This window comes from Lynx rufus, unplaced genomic scaffold (genome assembly GCF_022079265.1).
Source record: "Lynx rufus isolate CCGP_SWC_20201006 ecotype Redwood Valley unplaced genomic scaffold, mLynRuf1.p SCAF_5, whole genome shotgun sequence".
In the NCBI taxonomy this organism is placed as follows: Eukaryota; Metazoa; Chordata; class Mammalia; order Carnivora; family Felidae; genus Lynx; species Lynx rufus.
In genome coordinates, this window is record NW_025814867.1 from 110102973 (window position 1) to 110120596 (window position 17624).

The 17624-nt window shown below is 37.4% G+C and overlaps 1 pseudogene; it reads right to left on the minus strand.

The window, feature by feature from the left end:
* Positions 1–524: 524 nt before the first annotated feature.
* Positions 525–14475, minus strand: LOC124527249 (actin-related protein 3C-like; annotated as a pseudogene).
* Positions 14476–17624: the final 3149 nt, after the last annotated feature.

Here is a 17624-nt window from a genome sequence, read left to right on the forward strand (position 1 = left end):
TTTACAACTGAGGAGCCATTCAGAGTTAAGGTAATGTTGGCAGATGGATTTAAGAGAAGTAACAAGACCTGCTCATTGAAATGCTTCTCACAGCATCTCTCCTTCCTATCTGTTGCTTTCTTCTTCTGAATTGATTTTTGTGGACAAGACTTAACCAGTCATTCTTGGTCTGAGTTCCTTTCATGCTCTTAAATCCTGGAGAGCCTGACAAATACTTTTTGTTTCTTCTTTTTTAGATCTGAACTGAGCAGTTAATAAAAGTCAGATTATTGGTTCCAGGTTTTAGCTTGAATCCAGTTTCAGTTCCTGTCCCTCTTGGTACATTTAGAGCCACTAAATATTTTTCCCTTTTGCTGGATTTTTTAGGTGACCATGATATCTGAAATAAAAATTGCAGTATGTGATCTCACAAGGGATAGATTATTCTGAGTTGTGCATTTATTTATTTGAAATGTCTTATAAATGGAGATAAACTATGTGGGATTTCATTACCAATTTGATGAATCACTTTTTTTCCCTGTGTGTTAGGTAAAAGGCGCATGCAGTCCTTGGCTTTTGTAGCTCTCTTTTGAGGTGATCCTTGACTTTCCACACGGCCCCAGGACCATGAAGCTTTCTCTGGTGATGTTGTGCCACACCTTGGGCACAGAAATATCTGTGAGGCTGTCCATAGTCTTTTCTGCTGTAGTTACTCCTTCTCTGACATCTGGCAACCATCCTCCTAATCTCATTGGCTCTACTAGGAATCTGAAAGGAGGCCCCCTTTCTCTTTTTCTTGTGTCCCAAAGTGGAAAGAATCTGTCTCGCATCTAAGGGGCAGGGGTGAGATTCGCCTCCAAAGGTTATGTCTGTACATCTAATTCTCCTCCTTCTAGAACACAAAATATGGCTTTTGCTTTGTTTGATTCTGTTTTCTGCACTGCCAAAAGCTTCCTTTGAGGCAGCCAGCTGGCTGGTGTGGGAAAACAATGAGCATAACATATCTTAAAATGGCAGAAGTATTACACTGCTTTGCTACTTGTGTGAGCTCGTTCATGATATCTTCAAATACCCCTTGGGTAATTATTTACAAGTAATTATCTTTACTCCCTCTGATATTATACTCTGGAAACTAAGAACAAATTTGTAGTCCTGACTATGAGGCTTTCCTGCAGAATCTCCTTGCAAAGAGTCTGTTCACTGCCAACTCTAATATAAGCCCTTCCAGACACCATTTTCTTCATTTTGGTTCCTTTTGCAGAATTTAAGTTTTTGAAAGAGAATTTAAAAACAATATTGTAAAATTTCACAGGTTGAATTGCAGCTCCCCCAAATATATGTTGAAGTCCTAACCCCCAGTACCTGAAAATATGACCTTATTAAAAGTAGGGCCATTGCAGATAGAATTAGATAAGATGAAGTCATATGGGAATTAATTCAATATGACTGGTGTCCTTATAAAGACATGACCATGTGAAGACAGAGACACAGGGAGGATGCCATGTAAAGACAGAGGATTGAAGCAAAACATCTACAAACCAGGGAACGCCAAAGGTTGCTGGCAAACTGCCAGAAGCTGGGAATAGGCAAGGAAAAGTTTATCCTAAAGATTTTATAGGTAGCGCGGCCCTGCTGACACCTTGATTTGAAACTTGTAGCCTCCAAAACTGTGAGAGAATACATTTCTGTTGTTTTAAGGCACCCACTTTTGTAGTACTTTGTTAAATCAACCCTAGGAAATGCATAAATTATTGATGTAGAACTTAGATTTCTTTGAGTTTAAAAAAAATTGAGCCATAATGCAGAACATAAAATGAAAGTCCACAAATTTTAAGTGTATTATTCAATTTTTGTATGTAAATTGTAATTTTTTTATATACACCTGTGTGACCATCATTCAGACCAATAGATAAAGTATCTCCAACACCTAAGAAGGCTTCCTTTAGGCTGTTTCCCAGTCAATATCATCTTCCTTGACCCCAAGAGGTAACCGCTATTTTGACTTCTATCTCCTTTATTAGTTCTGTTTATTCGTGAACCTTCATAAACATGTGCTCTTTTGTGTTCAGCTTTTGCTCCACATAATGCCTATAAGATTCATTCATGTTGTTGTATGTGCCTGCTGTTTATTGACTTTAGAGTTAAAAATAACATAGTTCTCCCTATTACTTTGGACAGAATTCCTCCTTGGTTTTACAATGTAAAGTTGCTTCTAGGAGTTGATTTAGTTTTATGATATAGTTTAATGAACTGGAAATGATGGGAGCTATCAGTATGAGACAATTTCAGTGGCTCTGATTTTTTAAAAATAATTACATACACATGTGCTTAGCATCTGCCACTTGGTAGGATAAAATTAGAAATTGTCAATGAATTGTACAAGAAGAGACATGCATGTAAACTGCAGGCATCATAGAGAAGACCCATGTGGGGCTCTTGCTTAATCCTAGCCAATAACGGGAGAAAGACAAACATTTGGTTTAGAAATCATAGTAAATTCCTTTTGACCCAGCAATTGCACTTCTAGGAGTTTATGTCAAGGAAATAATTAAATGTGCAAAAAGTTTAGCTACAAGGATGTTACAGTTATTACTGCTGATAGGGAGGGGAAAGAGAGAGTGAGAGCATGAGAGAGAACTAATATGGTAGAGGAGCAGCTAAATTCTCAACAACAGAGGAGGATTGGTTAAATAAATTAAGGCACATCCACAAAACAAAACTAATGTACTGATTTTATTCTCACTTGTCATCAAATTTAGTGCATTTCTATTTAAGGTCAGCAATGAAATATTTACAGTGCTTAAAAATTAACCTATGTGTTTTAGAAGTATCTTTAATGATGTATACTTGCTGCCTATATATATGTTTATTGGTAAAGTTGTTAGTAAATAATAAACACAGGATGATCTCATTTTATAGCAATATCATATAAATACAAAACAAAGATTGGGAGGTTAAACTTGTTAATTAATAGTGGTTACTTCTCACGGGTATGATTATAGGTGATTTAAGTGTTCTTCTTTGTGCTTTTGATTCCCTAAACTTTTGTTAATGTTTTTGAAATAAGAAAACTATTTCTTAAAAAAAAAAAGAAGAAAAGGATGGGAAGTAATCACCTGTTTTAAGGCTATGTTCACTTTATAATAGCTGATTTTATTTTTAAGCATAGCAGCTTTGGTTCATTAGAATGTCCATCTGAGATAATTTTTAACATGGCTCACCTCTATTTTACATTATTTCATATAAGCAAAGCTTAACTTTACTTTTTAATAGTTACATTTTATGAATGTCTCCAGAAAAAAAAATCCTACTTTTTAATTGTAAAAAGTTATAATATATATTCAGGTTTATAAGTATGAAACTTACTAGCAAAACCCATTTTTTATTTTAATGTGATATAAAGAACTGGACAGGAAGATCAACCTGCCTGGCCCACTCTGCTGCTCTGCTTGCTTTTGGAAAGAAGAGGCTGTCTCCATCTTGAAAGCTGGCAATGAATATACTTAGGTTTATTGAGGAGAGGATGATTTCAAGGGGGTAAGGAATTAGAAGGCTTTTAGGCATTTGAACTATTCAAAACTGGACCCCAAACCATAATTTCAGATGAGGACTGAATGTACAGAATTGAGACCTACAGGTCCTTGTGGAAGCTCAGGGGTCTGGGGTAGAAAATTGGGGGTAAGGAATAAATGGACAATGGACCATGAAGGTGCATCTTGGTTTTAAAACTGGGGCTGTGCATTTGCACTTTGTAATCTGTAATGCTTCTTGTTTTTGTGTCATATATATATGTATATATATATATGTATATATATATGTATATATATGTATATATATGTATATATTTGTATATATATATAATGTGTATGTACATATATATACATATATATGTATACTGTATATAGAGTATATATCTCTTTTGTCTCTTAGAGATGAAAGCAGACACCTGGTTTGGCAAGACTTTCAACACCTGGTGTTAACTACAGGTTTATGAAGTTTATTGGTTTTGTTCTTGTCTGTCTCAAATTTGGTATATTTCTACTTAAGGTCAACAATCTTATGGAAATTGCAACAGAATAAGAATATTTTTTTCAATCTCTCTTTTGTGTCCATCATATTAATCCCTTGAATTGTGTCTCTGTGTTTGTTTCTCCCCCCCACCACACACACACACACACACACACACATGCACACAGACCTAAAGCCAGTGCCAAGGAGACATTAAAGGCCCAGATTTGCTGCAACCCTACCTATGAAATTTTTATTTCGACTCCCCTCCTTCCTATTTAATTTATTCATCAAACTCTGCTGTTCTTTAGGACTAAGAAAGCAGAAAGCCTTCCTCCTCCCTCCTTCCCATCTTTTTGGTTTGTTTGTTTGCTGCTGCTATAAACTTTCCATCTCTCCAAGGACACACTGATTCTCATCCATTTTCTGCTGAGACAGAGGCCTACGTATTGAGATTGAACCTGAAATATGGGCACTGGGCTACATTATAATGAAATGACAGAAGACAAGCACACATGCATTTGGATGTATTTCCACCCATCAGAATTCTCAAGAACCCTGATGCAGTCACCACTTGGCTGTGTGTGACCAGGAATCCAGGGGTGGCTGGCCCTGTTTTTCAATGACTGCAGGTCTCCTGTTGGTATCATGTTCATTGCCCGAGCTGGTGGTTACTATGGAGCTGGGGACTCAGTTTTAGGGATCCTTTCTCTGCAATCTTGCTCTTATGAAGTGCTTCTGGCAACAAACCCTCTACTTGCTATTGTAGAGCATTCTCATGGGTTTTAGTTATTTAGAATTCAGACAAGGAAATTTGCTTGGCCTGTTGTAGTCTTTTTTTCTGTGAGTTGCATTTTTATGTTTTTACCATTTATGTCTGCTTTTGTAATCTTATCTCTCCTTTTTCCAATTGATTTTCCAGCGAATGCGGTCATTTTCATGATTTACAGTTGCCAGACTTAACAAATAAAAATACAGTACACCCAGTTACATTTGATTCCAGATAAACAACAAATACTTTTTAGTATAAGTGTATCCCATGCAATATTTGAGACATATTGAGACCAAAAAATTATCGTTGTTTGTCTGACATTTAAATTTAATTAGGTGTTCTGGAGTTAACCTGGCAACTCTATTTTCATTGAACTTCAGAGCCTGTCTTTACTTAAAACCTTCTTCAAGAAAAAGTCAGGAGATCAAGCTCTGTGGTTACAAGTTTTGGGGGCAGAAAGTTAACATTTTGGTGGAAGTGAGTCTTCTGAAATTATCTTTGGAATTTGATATGTTCTACCTAACCTCTGGGGCTTTGATTATGAGGTTCTTTATGTCTGGAGGTGCCCCTTCCTCTTCCTGCCCCCCACCTCTCTCTTTGCACTCTTGTTCTGCCCTGCTCTACCTTGCCTGCCTGGGTCCTACTGTTTTGTTAAGTTTGAGTTTTGAGGCCATTTCTTTCCTCTGAGAACCTTTTCTTCATGATGCAAATAGGAGGAAGTGCCTGCCCTCTGTGTGTGCAGCATCCTGAGCCTTCCTACCACATAACCCTCTATGGTACTTGGTCTGTGAGGAGAGGACCATATATGTCCAGGCTACTGTTGTATCCTCAACGATGTCTAGCATAGTCTGTGAATGAATGAATGAATGAATGAATAAATAAATAAATGAATGTATACATCTAGAGGACTGGGGGTAAGGAGGGGTGAACAGGTGCGCTGGAGAATCTCCACTAAAAATGTGGTAAGAGAAAATGAAGACACACACTTGATTCTAGGAGAATGGACCAAAGCCAGAGGGGAGGATGAGAGGGATGATTTTAAATAAAGCAAATGCCTTTCATCCATATTATGCTCTGGCCCCGACTCCATGGAGTCATACTTAAGTCCCAGGGCAATGTGATTGGCTGTGTGATAGCAGCCACTCCAGGTATAAAGGCTGCCCCTTCACTGTGTGGCCATGGCATTCTTAGAACAAGTGCTATAACACTGAAACTGTGCTGTCTTCTTTAATGAGAGGTGATGGTGTAGCTCACAACCCTGGAGTCCTCTGAGACAGTCACTGTCATGTTCATGAGCTTGAGCAGTACAGAAGAAAAGGGCAGCTATTCATGGCAAATATAAACATTAGTTCCTGGGCCCCTGAAGGCTCCCAGAATTCTTTGAGATTTATCTAATGGGGGACCAGAGTTTTGGCAGAGTTATTGAAAAACAAAGCCAATAAATCCTTTTTATATCATATGGTGACCTATTTTTACCCTCCATTTGGTGTGGCCAGGGAGACATTGACTGTATTCATATTTGCTAGCTTCTTTGTTTAGAATACTCATAAAAAAAGACAATCACTAATTCTTATGCACTCTGCAGGGTCGTTTATAGTTTCTCTCTGCAATTAAATTGCAGGCTATGAAAGAGTGGAGAACTTTATGAGGCAGAGGAAAATCTGATAAACTGGTCTTATCCTCATTTGGAGCAAGATTATGATCATATGTCATGTAAGGGTGTTATTTATTCGCATTTTTAGGAGGAACTATTTGCTTCTAACAATAGAAGACCTTTCAGATAATTAACTGTGCTTGCTTTTAATTAAAATAGCTTACATTTGCACAAAAGAGCTATGACTCTTTCCTGATTTGAATTTGAATAACAATCAATGAATGAGGAACAAGATTATATGACGAACACATTCTGCTGTCCCTTGGAATGGTATATTTTTTCTCTATACTATCTAAGGCAATGCTAACAGTTAACATCTCCCTACTGAGACAGTAAATGAAAAGAGAAATAATGTTGTTTATAAAATTTTTTTTATATTTGTTTTTGGTCATAATTGAAAGGTAAATAGTTGTAATGGGTGGGCAGAAGCAGGGTTAAGATACTCATGGTGAGAACAATTAGCATATCATTTATCTCTCAAATCTACTTGCAAATATGAATTTACATAAAGGCTCTGGGCCATTTGTAAAAAGAGGCTGGAACCCTGACCTGCTCCTTTATCTCCAGTTCTCTTGACCTGTGCCAAACATCACAGCCACCTGGGAACTTTTAACTCCCTGATTTGAGAGTATGTCCTTGGCCAATGAAACCAGAATCTCTAGGGTGGGCAAGCATCACCTTTTTAATAAAATTTCCCAGGTGATTCTAACGTGCAGCCCAGGTTGAGCGCTGCTATTCTGGAATGTCCAAAAATTATTTGCAGACCGTAAGTGTTAACAGTAGAGACCAGATTTCAGAAAAAGGTTGTAGGTCTCTGAGAGAGCATTTTCTATGAAGACCTGGAAGACCCAGCAATGTGGTGGTTGGTGGCATTTGTGCCAGTCAGGCATACTGAAAGCTCTGTGCATGTGTGTAGTATAGCTACAGACCTAGCAAGAGGGCCTTGCATGTCATACACATCTACACATAAAGAAGCCAGTGCTTTTCTTCCAGTACCTTAGGAAAGTTTTTTGATGTTTGGTAATCTGTTGAGGTAATGTGACTTATGAAAAGTAAATAATGAGCCAAACCTGGCTCTTCAAGTGTGTGTGTGTGTGTGTGTGTGTGTGTGTGTGTGTGTTTATGAGAGAGAGAGAGAATGAGAGAAAATATGATAGAGAAAAATGTGATAAAGAAAAAGCACAAAGGGGAGATGAAAAGGGAAGGAAAAGGGAGGGATAAAGAGAAAGAACATGAGAGCCTCTTGAGACTCAATTTTCCTGGGAACTCATCCTGACCAAGCATGAAATAGAGAAGGAGCACTTGTACTTTGCAGAAGCACTGATGTCTGGATTAATCATTTGAGATCGCTGTGGCAGTTCTGCAGCCCCAGTGGCTGTGGCAGGTGGTGAGGAGGCAGTGGGAGGGGTGGATGGATTGTGGGGTCTTTGCTATAGAACTTGTGGAGCCTGGGTGTGAAATCTTTGCTTAGCTAGTTTTGGTGGTAAGTGAAAGAGTTGTGTCACCAGGAACACCCCCTTTTGGATCCTCGGATAATTTAGGGGAGGCAATGACTGCTTGGCTTGCAGAATCTTGGAAGATTTTATGGACCACATGGATTCCACTATACCACAGGAGGCAGGCAATGTCCTGGTCTGAGGCTGACTCAGACAAGGAAACTCCCACAAAGATTTTATGTATCAGCAATATGTCCTCCATGGTAGATTCCTAATCCTACCCACTTAGTCACATTTCAGCTCTTGTATTAACAGGAGAGGCCAGCAGGAGAAATGTCTGCTGTGAATCTTGTCCTAATGGTATCTCTGGACAACTGGTCATAATTCCATTTTAAGTCCTTCCCTGAAGCAAGGTTAGCTTTGCACTTGAAGACCTCAGGTTCCCTGTGTTTTATAAGGAAGGTCATGGGTTCCTACTTGGGAGGCCTGAAAATTCATAGGCAAGAAGGTATGGAGGTAATAGAGTTTGTCTAAAGCCATTGTTTGTAGCCAAAGTAGGAAGAAAAGTAAAGGTAATTTGCAAATACCTATTCAAGACCATTCTACTCAAAGAAAATGTTTCATTCATACTTGGATCACAAAGGAGGATTTGAAGATTTTCTTAAAGTCTGGTTCATTCATTTTATTTCCCACATATTTAATACCCAGCCTCAACAGCCTCTGTGTTCTGAAACCTAAATGCGCCAATAGTCTTCAATATCACTAATTACTATGATGCTATAGGAATTGTAAAGTTTTGCTGTGGGATCCTCCAAAATGTCCCATTTTATTTCACAAAACAATGAAAAGGTGACAGAATAGCTGTTGGATTGGAATATCAGCCTTGAGTAGCACCTCAGGGAAATGACCTGGAGTCCAATTCATTCGGTTTTAATTGGTCTACAGCAGATTCAGCCTGTGATGTGTAAAATCTGGGGAATGAGTCTGCAGTACAGTCACTGAGATTTTTGTCATTGATATTAGTGTTACTACAGCTGTGAATTCCATCCTCTTGGGTTACCCACTGATATAGAGTAATTGAATATGTCTTTGTCAAGTGCTTACTAGTTTAAGTTTATGGGTATAGCATAAGAATCTGAACTCATGGAAGTTTTACTTTCTTTAGGAAAGATGCAGAACCTTAACAGGTAGGGGAAGACAGAATATAATATATATTAACATGGACAGTTAAGAATGTAAGTGGGTAGGAACACTTGGAGAAAATTGCTTGGAATAGGTAGGATTGAGACAAGTTCCAAAGACTAGCCAGAGTCAGGGTGAAATCTTCAAAAAACTGAGGTCACAAGGTAGCATAACATGGGTAGACAGAGTGATGACCTCTCAGATTTTCAGAGCACCTAGTGGTGGAATATAGCACTTTGGAAGTAATAAGGACAAAAGATTTCTTCTCATTTAGTTGAGAGTTAGGATCAGGAAGGACCTAGAATCAATGTAGCCAATATCATGAGCAAACAAGGTTGGCCAAGACATGGGTGTGCCACACAATATGTTAAGCCAGGAGACACTATCCTATGTCCTTCCTGAAGCCTGCTTCTTCCTGCCTAAAACTTGTGTGTTTATCTTGCCTTCCCAAATGTGTTGCAGTCTCCTTGAGGACAATAACCATGTTTTAGCTTTATATGCTGGCCACACAATACATACTTAATAAATGCTTGCTTGATGTACAGAAACAGATCACCAATTTGCCATGTCATCTACCAGCCTCCTTATTCTTTTTAGAACTATAAACAAACAAACAAACAAACATGAACACATCTCAACTCTATACATTGATGATGGCGATGGAAATTTTGTTCTAAGGTGAAAGGATAACATGCCACTGTAGGGCTTTTTATTGCCCCATAAATTTCTGGGCATAGACTACTGACCACATAAACTGTGATTGACTTGATCAGGACACTGGGTAGGAAGGTGAGACTCAGCGAGAGTCTCAAAACTCACTCAGTAAAAGGTGTTACTCAAAAACACTTCCATTCTTTTCAGAAGCAGCTAGAGAATGGAGGGTATATAAATTGTGTGAGATGTGACTCTAGTTTATTAGAGCTAAGACTTAAGCCCTTAGTATTTAGATTCAATTAATGTCTCATCCTTTTTCCTTGAGAAAAAATGGAAATAAATTGCTTTGAAAACTAATGCACACCAAAATCTGAGTGCATCTTTCTCAAGAAAGATAAATTTCATATTATTGCAACAATGGAATGATACAAATCATATCTTATTATTATACAAATGATATAGTATTATTATCTTGGTGTTTAACATTACCATTAAAGAGCAGAGAGGTTCCGCACAACAGAGAAAACCATAAAACAAAATGAAAAGGCAACCTACCAAATGGAAGAAAATATTTGCAAATCATATATCTGATAAGGGTTAATATCCAAAATATATGAAGAATTTATACAACTAAATAGCAAAAACCAAAGAACCCAAAACAAATCAATGTGATTAAAAAATGGGCAGAGGATCTGAATAGACATTTTTTTCAAAAAAGACAGACAGATAACCAACAGATACATAAAAAGGTACTCAGTATCATTAATCATCAGGGAATTGCAAATCAAAAAGACAGTGAGATATCACCTCATGCCTGTTAGAATGGCTATGATCAAAAAGATAAGAAATACCAGGTGTTGGTGTGGATGTGGAGAAAAGGCAACCCTTGTGCACTGTTGATGACAATGTAAGTTGGTGGAACCACCATGGAAAATAGTATGGAGATTCCTCAAAATATTAAAAATAGAACTAACGTGATCCAGCAATTCCACTTTTAGGTATTTATCTGAAAGAAATGAAAACACTAATTTGAAAAGATATGTGCACCTCCATATTCATTGCAGCATTGTTTACAATAGCCAAGACATAGAAGTAACCTAAATGTCTATTGATGGATGAATGGATGAACAAGCTGTGGTATATATACACAATGAAATATTGTTCAGTTCTAAAAAAGAATGAAATTTGTCATTTGAGACAACATGAATGGATCTTGAAGGTATTATGCTAAATGAAACAGGTCAGACAGAGAAAAATGGATACCTGTATGATCTCAATTATATGTGGAATCTAAAAAACCCCCCAAAAACAGAGCTTGTAGATACAAAGAATAGATTAGTGGTTGCCAGAGGTGGGGGATGGGGGTTGGGTGAAATGGATGAAGGTAGTCAAAAGGTACAAACTTCCAGTTATAAGATAAATAAATAAATATAAGATAAATAAATCGTGGCGGTATAATGTTCAGCATGGTGACTATATTTAATAACTGTATTGTATATTTGAAAGTTGCTAAGAGAGTAGATATTAAATGTTCTTATCACCAGAAAACAATTTATAATTATGTGTGGTAACAGATGATAATTAGACTTATTGTGGTGACAATTTCGCAATATATACAAATATCAAATCATTATGTTGTACATCTGAAACTAATAGAATGTCATATGTCAATCACACCTGAAAAAGAAAAAAGGAGATGAATAGCTCAAAGTATACTGAAGAAGTTTTTTAGCAGGAGTGGTGACTATAGAGGTTCTCAGTTTCTTGTGCCCATTTTCTTTCTAGAAGTAAGGAGAATGTATAAGCTGCTAATTTTGTATGCTCTGCATGAACTCTTGGAAAAGTTCACATGTGCATTGAATTTAGTTCAGTTTTTTTTTTTAACTACCAAAGATCCCAAAGAGAGAGGAGAAATTAACCAGAAGGGTTTATTTCAAGAGCAACTTTAATTAATTAAAATATCATTAGCTATGGTTCAGAATATTAGGTTAATTATTTCTTTAATATAGCCATTTGTCATTTATAGACACCAATCCATTTACCTGAGTAATCAAGCCTATTTTCCTTTCAACAACACTTAGATTTTGAAGCAAGCAATGATTTTTCTCTGGCTTGTGTTTGTAAAATAACTTCTTGCAATCTGCTTTATGTGCATTTACACATATGAAAAGAAGTAAAAATATATTACAGAGACCTTATTCTTATGTATTAACTATGTGTAACTAATTTCCTATCCATGAAAATATTTTTCTATTTTCCCTTTTAGTTGTCATTTAGGTTCTCAACTTCTTATAATACACTCTGAATTACTTTCCTACTTGCTATAAAATTTTATGAAACTACTCATTACATATTAGGGAAACATTCTGGATCCAGATCTCCAAAGGATTTTTAAAAAAGCAATTTATAATAAAAATTAAAAAAAAGTTTGTGCATTAAAAAAAGTTTATTATTTATTTTGAGAGAGAGAGCATGAGCAGGAGCGGGACAGAGAGAGAGGGTGAGAGAGAATCCCAAGCAGGCTCCACACTGTCAGTACAGAGCTCGATGTGGGGCTCAAACCCACAAACTGTGAGACCATGACCTGAGCTGACACCAAGAGTCAGATGCTTAACCAACTGAGCCACTCAGGCACCTATAAAACTTTTGTACTTTTAAGGACACTATCAAGAAAGTAAAAAAACAATCCAAAGAATGGTATAAAATATTTTCAAATCATGTAAGGGATAAAATATTTGCAGATCTGATAAGGGACTTATATCTAGAATATATAAATTACTCTTACACTCAATAACAAAAAGACAAATAACCCAATTAAAAATGGGTAAAGGATTCAAATAGATATTTCTTCAAAGAAATATAAATATATACAAATGACCAATACATACATGAAAAGATGCTCAACATTATTCGTCATTAGGGAAATGCAAATCAAAACTATAATGAAATATCACTTCACACCCTCTAGGATGGATGGTTATAATAAAAAAAGAGATAATAAGTGTTAGTGAGGATTTGGAGAAATTGGAACCTTCATATATTGCTGGTAGGATTGTAAAATGGTGCAGCCACTTGGGAAATCAGATTTGCAATTCCTCAAGTGGTTAAACATAGAGTTACCGTATGAGCTAACAATTCCACTACTAAGTATACACTCAAGAGAATTGAAAACATGTGCCCACACAAAATTTATACACAAGTGTCCATAACACTATTGTTCATAATAGCCAAAAAGCAGAGACAACCCAAATACCTATTGACTGATGAATGGATAAATGAAATGTAATATATCTGTACAAGGGAATATTATTGTGTTGTGCTATTGGCTGAAAGTTTGTCTCCCATCCAAATTCATATGCTGAAGCTCTTACTCCCAATGTGATGATATGAAGAGGGAGGGCCTTTGAAAGGAGGTAATTTGGTTTAGATTAGGTCATGAAGGTCGTGAGCCCCCATGTTGGAATTAATGCCCTTATAAGAAAAGGAAGAGACACTGGAGCATCTCTTCTTCACCATGTCAGGATATAGTGAAAAGGAGCAATAGTGACAATGGTAGCAATTCGTAATTGCTGAAATCCCTTGTCCTAACTACTGAAATCCCTATAAATTAGTAGTGGCAAATGTTATGGGGCTATTTTAAAGTGTTTTCTTAAATTTATTTGATTATGGAAATAAAAACAGAGCATAAAAATTTACCATTTTAACTATTTTTAAGTGTACAATTCAGTGGCGTTAAATACATTCACCTTGTTATAAACAAGGCTACTTTCTGAAATGTATCTTACTTGGTCACCTTTTTCCTTCAAAATAGAAAAGTGACACTCAACATCCTCGCACACGCAGTTCAGTGACATCAATGTTCCTGTAGAGAGAACCCCGACACCAATACGGTAATTCTGAATTACTTCATCTACTACTTCTTAGGTAGGTTGTATGAAGTCTAGATTAGCAAATTCTGGATGAAAAAGATTTCAGGTCCCAAGGATCTGTCATAACGAATGTCAGTGGAAAATTCTTTCTTCAAGATTGCCTTGATTCCAGTATACTGTTTAATCCACTTGGCTCTTCTGGGTCATACTTGCTAAATTCTTTTACTAAATCAGGGCAGACCTAACTATAGCACTTCTTTACTTCCATAACTGTTTCCAGGGATTGCTCTAGAGGAATTCGTGCTTCTCAGCCTCTCAGCAGGTGCTGAATGAAATATGTTATAGCTCATCCTGAGATTGGAATGTGCTTACCACAGCTGTTGATCACATGTCCTTCAGCCACAGGAAGGACAGCAGTGATGCCATCTTCACTATCTGGTATCACACCAGTCACACCATATCAATTTTCTTACCTTTTTTAAAAGTTTATTTATTTATTTAGAGAGAGAAAGAGAGAGAGAGAGAGAGAGAGAGAGAGAGAGCAAGTGTATGAGCAGGGAGAGATGGAGAGCAAAGGAAAGAGAATCCCAAGCAGGCTCTGCACTGTCAGTGTGGAACCCAATGCAGGGCTCAAACCCACAAACTGAGATCATGACCTGAGCCAAAGTCAAGAGTTGGATGCTTAACCAACTGAGCCACCCAGGCACCCCAATTTTCTTACTTGTGTTGATGCTCAGGACGTTGTCAATGCAAGAACAGCTGCATGGTTATGTACAAGTCTGGAGTTTTGAAGGGCTCAAATGTTATTTCGGCAGTGTATTCTGTTCTCTGGAGCATTTAGTGGAGGTTTAAACAGAGAAAAGTTAATGACCTTCAAATCCTGCTGTGTTAAAAGACCACTTGCTTCATAGACCTTTCCATCCAGCGATGGTCTTCAGCAATACTGTGGTGGGTTGGCCACTTCATGGTACAAGTTGCTTTTTCTATTACTTAATGCCAAATAAAGAAATCTAGGCTCACTGTGCCTTTTCCCAGGAAGCTAAGATGGCCATAGATGCCCATGTCCCAGTCAGATCCAGGCTGGTCCACAGCCAGAGTATTCTGTATAATTGTTTTGAATGGAAGTTATAAGGGAAGCAGGATAGCACTTTGATTTCCAGGTTATTGTTTGCATCATTACTTGTTTTTTTAAAATATATTTTTTGTTTTTTCAAATTTTTATTTAAATTCTAGTTAACATATAGTGTAATAGTGTTTTCAGGAGTAGAATTTAGTAATTCATCACTTACATATAACACACAAGTGCCCTCCTTTATACCTGTCACTCATTTTACCCATCCCCCTGCCTACCTCCCTTCCAGAAACCCCCAGATTGTTCTCTATGGTTAATAATCTCTTGTGGTTTGCCTCCTTCTTTCTTTTTTTCCTTCCTTCTTCTATGTTCATCTGTTTTGGTTCTTAAATTCTACCTATGAGTGAGATCATATGATGTTTTTCTTTCTCTGCCTGACTTAATGAAAAGGGCCCAAGTGTCCATTGACTGATAAATGGATAAAGAAGATATGGTATATATATATATAATGGAATATTACTCAGCTATCAAAAAAGAATGATATATTGCCATTTGCAACGACGTGGATGGAGCAAGAGTATATTATGCTAAATGAAATAAGTCAGTTACTACTTGTTTTAAAATACCTTAAAGTCAAGCCTGGCCTAGACAAAGGTGTTACCCTATATTTTGACAGAAGTCTAATACAGGTAGATTAGAAATAAATTTGGAAAGAACCAAATAGAGGCCGCACTGAGGCTAAGATCACTTAGGAGAATAAAAGGGATGGAGATGAATGAAACCATCAACAATGCAACCCAAGTGTGGTCAGAAATGCAATGTGAAGGTTGAATATACTATGGAAGGTGATGTGTCTGGAGGAAGACTGGGAAAGACACATGTGAGGGCAAGTGGCATAGTGCAGAGCTCACCACAACAACTGTATTTTAATGAATTAGCTCTCTGGGCAATGCTCCTAAACACAGGTGCACATCTGAATGGCCCACATGGTTAAAATAAATAGTTGTCTGGGTTCCACTTGACTCCTATTAAAATGAACTTTCCAAGGGTGGCATTTGTATTTTCAAAAAGCTTTACAGGAGATAGGTTGAGGAAGAGCTATTTTAGCAGGAGGAATCATTCTGCAGCATTTCAGAAACTAATTTCTGCCTCTGAATAGCAAAGAGGTGGCCTGAGGAGTTAATAGTCTCATTCTAACAAAGGGTAGGAATTGTTGTTTTCCACTCAGCAATCAAGACAGATTGGGAACTTTGAGAAAGAAGTTCTGTGCTGCTAGCGTTGTTTAAGAACATGCAGGTCAGAGAAGCCACGTGATGAAAGGGGGTAAGAGAGGAAGGCTTCGAGGACACTGAGTGGACCAGAAGCAGCAGGTGGGTTTCTGCCACTGGCCTGTTGCTGGAGGCAGTTTCTCAGCGGAGGAGGGTAGCTCTCCAGAGCTGGGTTATGGGGATTGGTGCACAGACCATGCAGTCTGATACAGAATAAGACTGAGTGGAAAAAGCCAAAACAGGCACAGAAATTGGTTCGAGTCTGACTCTGCGGCTAAAGAGGAAACTTTTGTTGTCTTGACTTGATCCCTAGGAAAGAAGGATTGGTGACCAAAGTGAGGATCACAATAGGGTACTATGTGTTTGTACTGAGTTGTGGGTGCATACACTGCTTTATAAATTTGGATATCAATGTACTCATTGTTTTTATTGTAATTACATTAAGATAGAGTGCACTAAAATCTCCATGAAGTCAGAGACTTTATTTTGTTCTCTGCTCTCTTCTCAGTATCTAGAAAAGTGCCTAGTACACAGTAGATGCTTTTAGATGCTCAATACATGTGGAATGAATCCATCATTTCAAAGATGAAATTAAGACTAGCAGGAATATCTGAACCCATATGGGTTCTCTCTTGTCCCCTTAAAATGGCAAATATAAAATTGATATTGAAGTTTGGTCTTAAGTTAGTTGTTTATTGGTAGGATTTAGCTTCTTAATCCTTCTTCTTCAGTTAAAGTCAATTGTTATATCCTTTATTCATACTAAGTATGACGTCAAGTACTTTGATATTGCTTTTCTAAATTGAAGACATGATAGCTTAGTATGGTGTTTGAATAATCATTTGTATAATGGGGAGAGGCTTCTTTTTCAACAATAGATTGTTTTGCTTTGAAATCCTTATATTCAAAATTTTGAGATATCATGTGAAAAGTGATTTGGCATACATTAGAACTCTAGAAAGAGAATGAAACTCTTAGTAGAAAAAAGAGGCTATCTATGGGCGCACACAGGATATAATCTATGTTTTCCGTTTCTCCCTTCCTCTTCTGTTTTTTGAAGAAGTGGCAAAGAATGATTCATTTTTCACCCTGGCTCTGAAGGATATGTTGTATGTGTTGGCCTTTCCTCCTCCTGCTCATGAAGAAGTCATTCTAACAGTAACTATGATCTTATAGCATCCTTAGTGTTTGATTTGATTCTGGGGAAAATAAAGTAGGTGCCACTCAACAAACAGCATGCAACAGCATTTCATATATTAGCCTAATTGTCTGTGGACAAAGTTGGCCATAACTTCCAAATATTTTGTAGGTCGGCCACCCAGAGAACATGGTGGGGCACACACATGCACAGGAAACCACCACTAAGAGTCAGGCATTCAGGACCAGGCAGGTCATGGTCACCAGCCACTGGCAGGCTTTGGCAAAAGCATCCATTGTCAATTCCAACCTTGGGGGTTTGCTTTGCTCGGAACCTACATCAAACACACTGTTGCAGTCAAGCAGACTGCCATAGTTGGTTTCATGGAAATGTTTTCTTGCACTTCTCTGACACATATAAATGAGGTGAAAATCATATTTTGCATTCTTCAGAGCCTGAAATATAAAGATTATAAAGGATGGGTGTGATCATAACATAGAAGCTCTTGAAAACACATTCTGTAGCTGAAACCCAATCATTTTCTTCCTGTGAATGAATTATCTAGCATTATGAGTTTCTGAAAAGCCTATAC